An 11,711-nucleotide genomic window follows, 5' to 3' on the forward strand; every position below is an offset into this window, starting at 1 on the left:
CCAGAGCCCAGGGGCCAGCCTGAGGAAAGGGTGGAGTGCACTGCACACAGTCATAGGCTTGCTAGTTCTCTGCATCAGTCTTGTCTCTGTCCTACTTCCTGCTTCTTCCTTCCCACCAAATCTTTAATAAAACAACCAGGCAATTAATTCTTCCACGTTGATCCACCTCAATGTGGAGAGGAACAAAAGAAATCCTTTTTTTCAGGGAACGTAGTGTCTGGAGTTCCCCTATGATTGTTAGAGACTTATTTAGTATAAATGCATGGTACAATGAGATTTGGATTTAGGACAGAGGTGTCAAGGCCCACAACACTCCAGATTGGGGCATGAACCAGATTAAAACGTAATTGGGAAATATCTAATCCAATCCAATCAACATTTGTTAATCACCTACTGGGTGCCAGGCACATTTCTGAGCCCTGGGGAAACAATTAATATAAAGAAAGACAGCTTATGCCCTCAAAGAGTTCACAATTTGAAGAGAGAGACAACATACACAACAAGGCAAAAAGGAGTACTCCACAGGACATCTTGTTCCATGAAGTTAAAACCAGGAGGAGCAAGAGATGTAAAGTGGAATGAGCTAAGTCCAGTCTCTGTACAAAGAGAGACATTGGTCAGAGTTTGGTACTCCACCCTCCTATCCTCCAATCAGAGGGAAGAGGAGGCTGAGGAAGGTTGTGTCAATCAGGGCTTGAGTCAGTAGCATGGCGGTGAGTTTAGAGGCAATGAGCTTGTCCTAGGAGTGGCATCTTGTTCCACAGAGTTGAAACCAGGCAGAGCAGCAGATGTAGAGAGGAGTGTTATATTTAATGAAATAAATAAAAGTGGAATAAAATACAGATAACATGTGGTTTTCTAAGTCACTATGTGAACACAGGGATCCTTATGTATGGTTTAGTGACCCCTGTTTCTATCTGAGTTTGATGCCACCAATTTAGAAGATCGAGTGACCTATGGGACCTTAGACAAAGTCTTCTTTCTGGGCCTCAAATTCTTCATATGTAAGGTGAAGGGGGTTGGGCAAGACTATGTGGGCATGGGGTGGGGTGGAAAAGAGGAATGGATTTAGAGTTGGAAGGCCAGAGTCCAAATCTCAGCTCTGCCACTTAACAATCTGTGTGATCTTAGTCAAGTCATCAACTCTCTAGGCCTTATTTCCTTATCTATAAAATGGAGGCATTGGACTGGATGATCTCTGAGGTCATCTGCCTCTGAATCCATTATGATTCTATGATCTCTTCCAACTCTAAATTCTATGATCCAATGTTTATTCTCCACAATCTCTCCCTACCTACCCATCCAAGCCTGTTTCCCACTACTCTTCCTTAAGTAACTTCTACTCTGAACTTATCAGTTGTATGACCCAAATCACAGCCTCCATCTGCTTCAAGTGTTCTCATCTGTAAAATGAGGATGATGATAGCAGCTACATCATAGAGTTGTTGTGAGGATCAAATGAGGTAATATTGGTATGGTGCTTAGCGTATGCCTGGCATATACTAAGTACTTAATACATGCTTATTTCCTTCCTTCCATTCTAGCCAAATTGGCCTATTCATTTCACCCATACCTCATTCATCACTTTTTCTGCTTACTTTTATCAAAGATTGATTAAATTAAGCGCCTTCTATATGGAAGTCACTATATTAGGTGCTGGGGATATAAGGATAAAATAAGATACAGTCTCTGCCTTCAAGTAACTTACAATTTAACATTTCAACATTCAATGGATCTGTGGTCTCATAGCTGTGGTCCAATAGTACAGAGTACATTTCATCCATAGTTTTTCATTGTGTGTAACTTTTTCATGACCTCCCATATACCCTTCACATGGGATCTACCCAATGTATTGAGGTCCTTCTTTTAAATTTCTTGACATTGTATGTGTACTGGTGGAGGACATGTCCAAATCTAAACTCATCATCTTCCCTTTTCCTAACTTCCTTATTTCTATTGGTGACACTGTCATCACTTAGAGAATATTGGAATAAAAAACATAGGCCTTTGTTTCAGGGATAATCTTGAAGCCATTAAAAGCAATTTCCTAAATGCAACCCAGCCCACTCTGCTCTCATTCAGTTCTGGACCCAGTTCATTATCAACCTACCATGTCTGTCCAAGATATGCATGCTGATAGACCAACTCTGTAGGATGTCTATCCAACTACATGTCATAGCCAATAGGCATTCTTCATTGATTTGCTTTTCCTGATTGGATAGTTAGGCTGAACTATCTTAGTTGATTATAGATCTCATTCAGCAGGCTCTGCAGGGTTCCAGGCTATGCAATCAGCATAATGTCATCTATAAGCAGGAACATATAAAGATAGGACCTCACTATATGGAAATTCTCTTCTACCATTCAGATCCTTCACTCTATCTCCTCCAAGACAATGCTGACTGCCTCTGGTAAAAATACTTTTTGTACTTCATTTGATATGAGCAATTAGAAGCTCACTGAACAAAGTTATTACTATTGTTGTATCTTTCAGGTAATCTTGTGTGATGTTGACATATTCATGAGAAACAGCATGTTGAGGAGAGTTCTTAAGGCAGCTTGCTTAACTGAATCAAGCTGTTGTTCAGACAAAGACGGAAGCATAATAGAGCAGAAAGCACAGCCCTCACACAACTACTACACCAAAGGTGAAAAAAAAAACACTAGACCAAGAAATGATCAAGAAATCAAGGGGAAATCTACAAAATATACAGAGTTTTTCCCTTAGAAAGAGTCTCAGATCAGGGGAAAATTAGTAAACAGAAGACCCTGATAATAAATAAATATGGTGGATTCAGATACACCCAAGATACATATCCAGAAGAAAATAACTCTACAACATCTACAAGCAAAGTTCCCCTCTCCCTCCAAAAGAACACAGCTTAGATATAAATTCAACAAGAATTCCTTGAAGAAATGGAGTAAGAGTTTTAAAAAGAATTTTTTAAATGTTCTTGTAAGAGAAATGAGAGCATTAGAGGAAAAAAAGTTGAAACAGAAATGAGAGATACAGAAAAAAGACTTTGAAAGAGAATCAGTAGTTTAGAATAAGATATACAAAACCTTACCCAAAGAATGGACTCCTTTAAAATCATAATGGACCAGAAAGAAACTAATGATTTCATGAAAAAATAAGAAATATTTTTAAAAATCAAAGGACAGGAAAAAATGTAAGAAAATATAAAGTATCTCATATGAAAAACAACTGACCTAGAAAACAGTTTTTAAAAAATCTAATAATCTGAAAACGATGGTAAAAAAAAATACCCTAAATACCATATTTCAAGGAATCACAAATGAATGAAAACTGCTCAGACCTTTTAAAACTAAAGGACAAAGTGAAAATAGAAAGCATTTACCACATCTCCTTAAAGAAACTCCCCAAATGAAAACTCCCAGGAATGTCATAGCAAAAAATACAGAACTTCCAGATCAAAGAGAAAATAATGTTAGCTAGCAGCAAAAAGAAAGACTCCCAAGTACCACAGAACTATAGTCAGGATGAAGATTTGACAGCTACCACAATATTCCATAAGGCAAAAGAAATAGACTTACAAATGGGAATAACTTAATAAGAAAATGGAGCATAATCCCACAAGGAAAAAAAAGGAATCTTAATGAAAATAGAGGACTTCCTAGCATTCCAGACCAAAAAACTAGAAAGTAGAAATATTGAAATGTAGATCCAGGAGTAAAGAGAAACATAAAAAGGTAAATACATATGAGCACTGTGGAAGGGAATATACAAGAATGAAATGCTTGCGTTCTAATAGATGGAGAAGAAATAAGTGTCACCTGAGAATCCTAATGTCATCAAAGGTTGAATAAGCATTAAATAAGATAGAGGATCTGGAAATTGTTATATGATGTTTTAACAATTTTAAAAGAAGAAAGGACAATAACAACACCATTGTAAAGACAAACAACTTGGAAAGACTTAAGAACTCTGATCAATGCAATGACCATAATTCCAAAGGACAAATAATGAACTGTATTACGCACCTCCTGACAGAGAGGTGATGGACTCTAGATCAGAATGAGACATACATTTTCAGATATGATGATGTGGGAATTGGTTTTGCTTTGCTATGAATAATTTTTGTAAGAGCTTGTTTTTCTTTTTTTTTAACTGGAGTGCTAGGAAGGAGAGAAAATAAATGCTTGCTAATTGAAAAATAAAATTAAACAAAAAGAAGAAAAGAGAGAGGGGAAAAGAAATGCACTAGGGGAAAAAGAAGAAATAAGTGGGAGAGGTGGGGAAGGACTATCTCACTTAACCAAAGTGCCCAAGTAGAAGACTACAAGTGAGGAACAAGGAGTGGGAGGATCAGGAGTCACCCGATCTTTAATTTCATCTCAACAGGTTAAAGAAACGTAGAACACAACGTTTGGTGTAGAAATATATCCAACTGGAGGATGTCATATTGTGGACCACTCCCTCCCCTCAACATTCCAGTCAAATGCATAGAAACCTACTTTAAGGTACTAGCAATGGAAAGGCCTGGCTACTTCCCACCCCCCACTTCCCCATCCCCGCTTCAGAGTATGTACAGATATCTTCTGACTACTTTCTATTGGCCATGATGACTCCGATATTTGTACTGTCTGGTGACAAAAAGATGATTTCATTGGTTGCTGAGCTGGTACTCTATGACAATACTAAACTGACAATCCTTACCTCTCAAGTTTCCCCTTCTTGCTGACTTTGAAATGCAAGGACAATTCTGAGCTTCCCAAGGGCTCAGGTGGTCTATGCACTTCCCCTTTTATGGTATGAGCTCATGGCCTCTTACGCAAGCCTGTGCCCAGGATGGAGCCAACTTCTCCTATACGTGTCTTTGGTATATAAGACTCCTGAGATGTGGAAAGGTAGCTGGCCTCTTCCCCTTCCCAGGCACTGGAACAGCAGGGTAATGACTACTGTAATAGTTGGGGCAGCTACAGCAGCAGAGGCAGGCAGGCAGAAAAGGGGGTCAGAAACAGAGGCTGAGACAGAGACAAAGAGACAGAGAGAGAGAGACAGAGAGAAAGAGAGAAATGTCACTAGAAAGAAAAAATGATTGCTACCTGTTGTTTGGACTAGGTCCAATGATAGTGAAATGTAAAATGACTAATTCACAGACCTCAAGAAGAAACTTTGTAAATGTCCCAATGAAGCTTGAATGTTAGCCTCTCAACTTATTGTGCTAATGGTGATAAGTGATTTGATTCTATTCTTATCATTCATTCAACGATTTTTTTTTGCTTAGTATTCCCTTTTATTCATGGGAATAAAGTACCTGCTCTACACATAGATACATACATACATACATACATATATATTTTTATTTATATCCTTCTTTACTTTCCCCTTTTTGGGCAATGGAAAAGAGGAGAATCCTTAAACTTCAAGCACACAACCATTTGAAAAATTAGCAACTTTCCCTGGAATAGCCAGGTGGGAACATAACCCAATAACTGCAGAAAAAAAGGGCAAGTCCAGTCCCTGGGTCAGTCTACCTGAGCTGAACCTTGGCAATATAAAAGGAGAGTCACAGGCCACCAGGTCCCTTGGCCAGCCACTGTTCTAGCACCCAGCTCTCAGGTTCAAAGGGACATCAGAAGTCATCTAATCTAATTCCCTCATTTTACAGGTGAGGAAACCTGAAGCCCAAGTAGAATTAATGACTTGCAGAAAGCCATACAGGTAGTGTCAGAGGCAGAGTCTGAAGATAACTCTGACTTCACATCCTGTGTACCAAGGCCTTCAAAGAAAGGAAAAACCCCAATTACTATTAAAGTAAACGTTGAAAGACCTTTCAGAGCAAGAATTCATTGCCTGGCTTCCAACCACACGGTATTTCTGGTGGGTTTTTATTTCTGAAGGGCCCACACCATTAAGAGATAAGTAGAGTAGGGAAGACCTTTACAAAAACTGAGAATTACCATAAGGATTCTCCCAGTTTCCAGAGCTAGGTGAGGAATCTGCGTAAGCCTGTTAGTAAATTTAGAAACAGAACAGGGAAAGAGCCCCAGTGAGATGCTCCAGGGAGTCACTTTGAAGCAGGCTAAATACACACTCAGTAACTTTGCTGCCCCTCTGGCTTATTGGGAAAGAACTGCCATTAAAAACCCAGTCCTGTAGCCAAAGAGTGATGGTAGATATTTGAACAGTGAAAGGATCAGAAAGTTCATCAATTCCCAGGTCATCTGACAGAAAGTAAATTGGAGCTTTATGGGAAGTCACCTCAACCACATCAAATCTAGGAGAATCTGAGAGGGGCTAGATGAGATACAGGACCAGGGAGGAAGCATTCAAGGAACTGGGTTTAATAGAATGTTCAGCTTGTGGGGGAGTTAATAAAAAGCAAAAATGATTTTTAAGAGTTCACAATTATATAGTGCTTCAACATTTTACAAAGTACTTTCCTCATAACAACTCTTTGAGTTAGGCAGTACAAGTATTAATTATTATCCCCATTTATATATGTGAACCATCAATGATTGCCCATAAATAAATATCAACTTTATGAGAGTTGGGGGTGTCTTGTCCTTTCTTCCCCATCTTGTCTCGGAGGGATTCGGTCTACATACAACATTGCCATACAGTCTCACAACTTCTCATCACAAATAGGATGTTGCTTTGGGATGAATCTAAAAAAAGAATAATTTGAGGACAAATGTGGGAATTCACAATTAAGATAGCAATTTCACTTATGGGATGATGTACTTTCACAGTGAGTAAGGACTGTTGAATCACTCTTGTTATTTCTAGTGTGCTCATCCCAGGGGAGTTATTTAACCCCTGTGGTCCAAACTCTATGAATGAGAAAACAAACATAAACTATCCCACTTGTCACAATAAATCTCTTATAAATCACAACCTTTCCATGAAACAAACATGCTGAAGGGAAAATTTTTTTTTGTTTTTAAGTCTTAATAAGCAGGTGCTTTTCTTGTTAAAATCTTCAAAGTGCTTTGAGATCCTACCAGATGCAAGATTTTGTGTGAGTACAAATTATCATTATGCCTATGAATTGCACACACTATAAATTCAGGAAAAGTATAAATGGCTTAACTCTACAAACTGCATTGTCCTTGAAATACTTTGATGTGCCTATATAGCTGTCAATTATTCTAGAGCCTGTTCTCTCTAAATAACATGCATCAAAGCATTCTCATGCACTCCCTTGTCCATCCAGCTGTTCACTCAGAAATTATTTCCTCTAATTAACCCCTTATTTTCTCTCTCCTCTGCTGGGGCAGATTGCTGATGTAACCTTATGAGGCTAGAGGAAGAGACAGATGTGGAACCTGGGGCTAACGGGTGGCCTGGTAGATAGAGAACTGGGCCTGGAGTCAAGAAGACCTGAATTCAAATCCATCTCAAACACTGACTAGTTGTGTGACCCTGAGCAAGTTACTTAAACTCTGTTTGCCTCAATTTCAAACAGAAATGATAAAATAAGAAACATTAAATAAGAAAAGATACTCAAGTAATAAAATCCTCTGCTCCTATACACAAATGAGTGAAACCTCTTCCAACAGACAACAGGCCCAGGATGTTGAGCTGGAGATGATATACTTAGCAGAGATACAAAATGGCTTTGCCAGAGAATATCAGCAGCCTTATAGTCACAGAGATATAAGCTGATGAGGCTACAAGGGTGCCCTTTATGAATGTATACTTAGCCATGTGGCTTCTGCCTCTTCACACCTGTGCACTGGTCACACATGTTCTTGGAGTGAGACTTTATGCATCATCCCTCATCATATATGTTCCCTCTCTACTGTTGATGTGGCAATTTGTGGAAAAGTTGTTCCCAAGTACACGTGGGAGGCATCCTCTCTTGCTGCTATATTTTCTATGCTGTTTAATTTTTTTTGCTTGAACTGATATGCCCTCTTCCTAGCTTTTGAAAAGTTAACAAATAGAAGAGGACTTATGAACTATGGTCTTGAATGGGTTCTAACCCATGAAGTGCTTTGAACCTGGAGATAACGTAGCTCAGATCTCCATTGGGAGCATTGTCTCTGACAGGCATGCCGTTCTTGCCAAATGTCTCAGTGAGTCCTATATTGCTACGCTTCTCCCTGCTACCATCTTCTGGTCTTCAGCTCTTTGGTGCTCTGCTGCTCTCTGTGAAGTGCTCGGCTTCCACCTCCTGAGGTCAGTAACCAAAAAAGCCGCTTTCTGAAAGGAGAAGGGTAATATCTCTTTATTCTACAGCAGAAGAAATGAGCTACCACATTTTTCTAGCAAGTGAAAGGAAGCTTTCTAGAAATCAGTCAGTGTTGGAGGCTAAAATGAAGTCTGCTCTTTTGACTGCTTGTGCCTGATATTGATTCCAAGTCTCTAGGAAAGACTTGCAGGGGTGGGGAACCTGCGTCATCGAGGCCACATGTGGCCCTCTAGGTCCTCAAGTGTGGCCCTTCGACTGAATCCAAACTTCACAGAACAAATCCCCTTAATAAAAGGATTTGTTCCATAAAACTTGAACTCAATCAAAAAGCCACACCTAAGGACCTAGAAGGCCACATATGGCCTTGAGGCCACAGGTTTCCCACTCCTGGATTAAGGTTAGGAAATTCCCAGTTAGCCCATATGGGGATCCCATTCCCCCTAAACCCATTTCAAGGACTTTAGAAAAAACAAGTACCATGCGTATGTGTTGAACAAAGTTATCCAAGAATTCTTGAATGATTTTGATTTATACATGGGAGACACCTTGTTGGAGGAGAGATTTAAAACATGTTTTTCTGTACCAAAATGGTGTGTAATAGTCAACAAACAATAAATACAGTGGGATCTTGTATTCTCTGCACCTTTCTGTCAGTTGTATGGTTTTAAAGATGCGGTTTACCCTGACAGAGGTGTGTTAGAGCCAGATCCAATCAGATTCCAAGAACTAAGTGTTAAATTTTCAGTGTGAACATTCACCTCCCCAGAAGTCGGCGACTGTTATAATTAGGGTATGATTTATCATTTTGTTTATTGTCTAGATCTAAGAAAGTCATGATGAATATGTTAATAATGTAGATTAAACTTACTGTACTTTTTTTTGGAGAGCTGGTTGTTAAACTTTTGTCAGCACCCTCCCTGGTTGTGGACTATCACATGTGGAAAATCCTATTTATTCCCTTCTCATATCTTTGTAGGGAGAGACTTTGTGTTGGCCAGAATAAAATGTAATCAAGGGGTTTGTTGCTAGCACACATAACAATACAAGTAAGAGAAATACTGGAGATCTAGCAAAGGACAAATGCTATTTCAATTTTCGTAAAAAGGAAGTATTCAGTCTGCAAATTGGAAGCCAGGGGACTTGACTTTGATTCTTAGGGAAGTTCTAAAACAGATCAATAAAGATGTTAGTGAACATCTGAAAAAGAAAATAGTGATTACAAGGAAGCATCAAGGTTTGTTGAGAACAGATCATACAAAACTAAGTTTATTGCCTTCTTGATGGTATTACTAACTTATTAGATCAGAGGAACATCGCAGATGCGCTTTATTTGGATGTTAACAAAATATTTGATAAAGTATAAAACTAGTATAGTATAAAGACAGAGAGACATCGACTAGATGATAAAACATTTAGATGAATTCTGAACTGGTTGTAAAGTCAGACTTAAAAAGTAGTAGTTAGTGATTAGATATCAGTCTTTCCAGAGGTGTCCAGTGGAATGCCCCAAGGATTTGTCCTTCACTCTATACTGATTAATACTTTTATTAATGATTTGAATGGAGGTGTAGATGATATTCTTATCAGTTTTACAGATGACAAAAAGCTAAGAGGGATAGCTAACACATTAGATAACAATACTGGCTCTGGAATTCAGATGAGATAAGTTTGAATGGTACTCTTATATGACTTTGGCTAAGTCACTTAACTTCTCTAGGCCTCAGTTTGCTCATCTATAAAATGAAAGGAGTGGACCAGATGGCTTCTGAGTGCCCTTCCAGCTCTATGTCTATGATTCTAGGAATTTCCACGGAGTCGTTGACCACAAAGGTATGCTCAGGCTAGAGCATTGGACCGGGTCTAATAATATAAAATCAGGAGAGATAGATGTAAAGTTTTGCAATTTAGTTTTTAAAAATCAACCTCAAAAATTCAAGATGTGGAGGGCATGGTTAGATAGCAGTTTGTCTGAAAAAAAAGTGTTCCAATGTTTTAGTAGACTGCAAGCTCAATGTGAGTCAGCAGTGTGCCATATGGCAGCTTAAAAAACCTAATGTGGGTTGGCTGGGCTGCTCCCGTTCTTTGCTCCCACAGCAGCTGCTGCAGCTGCTTCCCCGGGAGCTGGCGTCCAGGGCCGTGATGTCAGCTTCCACCAAGTGGTTAGATCCATCACCTGCCACCCTCCAGGTTGGGGAGATCTTCTCCACTGCTGGTGCTGCCTTCACAAAGCTTGGTGAACTGACAGTGCAGCTGCATTCAGTGTTGGACTCCTCCCCTGCTGGTGCCAAGTGGACAGACACCGAGATAGAGATGCTGAGGGCTGCGGTAAAACGATTTGGGGATGATCTTTATTTTTTTGTGGGGGGTGAGGCAATTGGGGTTAAGCTACCTGCCCAGAGTCACACAGCTGGTGAATGTTATGTGTCTGAGGCTGGATTTAAACTCAGGTCCTCCTGACTCCAGGACCAGTGCTTTATCCACTGCACCACCTAGCTGCCCCATGGGGATGATCTTAATCACATCAGCTGTGTCATCAAAGACCCGACTGCTGCTCAAATAAAGTCTAAGGTGAAACAAAAGGTATATGAAGACTCTGGCCTCCCTCTTCCAACTGAATCATCCAAGAAGGGGCCTAAGAAGGGAACATCTAGTGTTCTGGTTCCTGCCCTACCTGTACTCCCACCCACTGGGTCTAGTGTCCCAGAAACTGGAGGCCCTCCCCTGAAGAAGCAGAAAGCTGATGTGACACTGAGCACCCTGAATGACTCAGATGCCAACAGTGACCTAGTTTACATTGAGGTACTAGGGGAGGCACCCCCAGCCAAAGAAACTCAACTTCGACTAGGCCTGAAACTAGACTCTGGACTTCTCATGTCCTCTGCTGATCCTCCTTTGCTCTCCCAATAACCTTTCCATTTCTGACCTGTAACCCTTTTTTGTGGACCTGAGTGGAAATCTGGAAAAAGGAAAGCTGGAGGAAAATAAATATCTGCCCTATAGACCCTGTGTGAACACATGCCCTCTGCCCACAATGGACATTTTTTTACAGAATTAAATAAAAACTTCACTTTTTAAAACAAAAACAGAAACAAAAAAACAACCTAATGTGAGCTTGGGCTACATTTTAGGAGACATAGCTTCAAGGATTAAGGAAGCGACAGTGCCCTAGTCAGACCCCAACTGAAACATTCTGTTCTGTTTGGGGCACTAAGTTGGGAAGGACATTGATATGCTAAGGAACATCCAAAGGAGGGCAACCAGGATGGTGAAAAGTCTTGAGTCCATGTCATATGAACATTGGTTCATAGACCTGGGAAGTTTGAGCCCAGAAAAAGGAATACTCAAAGGGGACATGATAATTGTGCTCAAGTATAACTGGTGGCCCAGGTCCCCCCAAAAGATTCTAGCCTCAAATAAGCTGGATCTAATCCTCAGGACTTGACCCAAAGAGAGTCAATTTCTCTTTGGCTTGTTGCCCTGACCTAGTGTTCTCTGAGGGGAAATCTCTAAATAGAACTTTGGTAAGCTCCTGTTTTCCCAAATGTGGTA

At 40.0% G+C, this 11,711-nt stretch overlaps 1 pseudogene; it reads left to right on the forward strand.

Annotated features, from left to right (window-relative positions):
* Positions 1–707: 707 nt before the first annotated feature.
* On the forward strand, positions 708–11,069 carry LOC110213433 (BPTF-associated chromatin complex component 1 pseudogene; annotated as a pseudogene).
* Positions 11,070–11,711: the final 642 nt, after the last annotated feature.

The sequence above is a fragment of the Phascolarctos cinereus genome, unplaced genomic scaffold, assembly GCF_003287225.1.
Source record: "Phascolarctos cinereus isolate Bilbo 61053 unplaced genomic scaffold, phaCin_HiC Scaffold_726;HRSCAF=1367, whole genome shotgun sequence".
NCBI lineage: Eukaryota > Metazoa > Chordata > Mammalia > Diprotodontia > Phascolarctidae > Phascolarctos > Phascolarctos cinereus.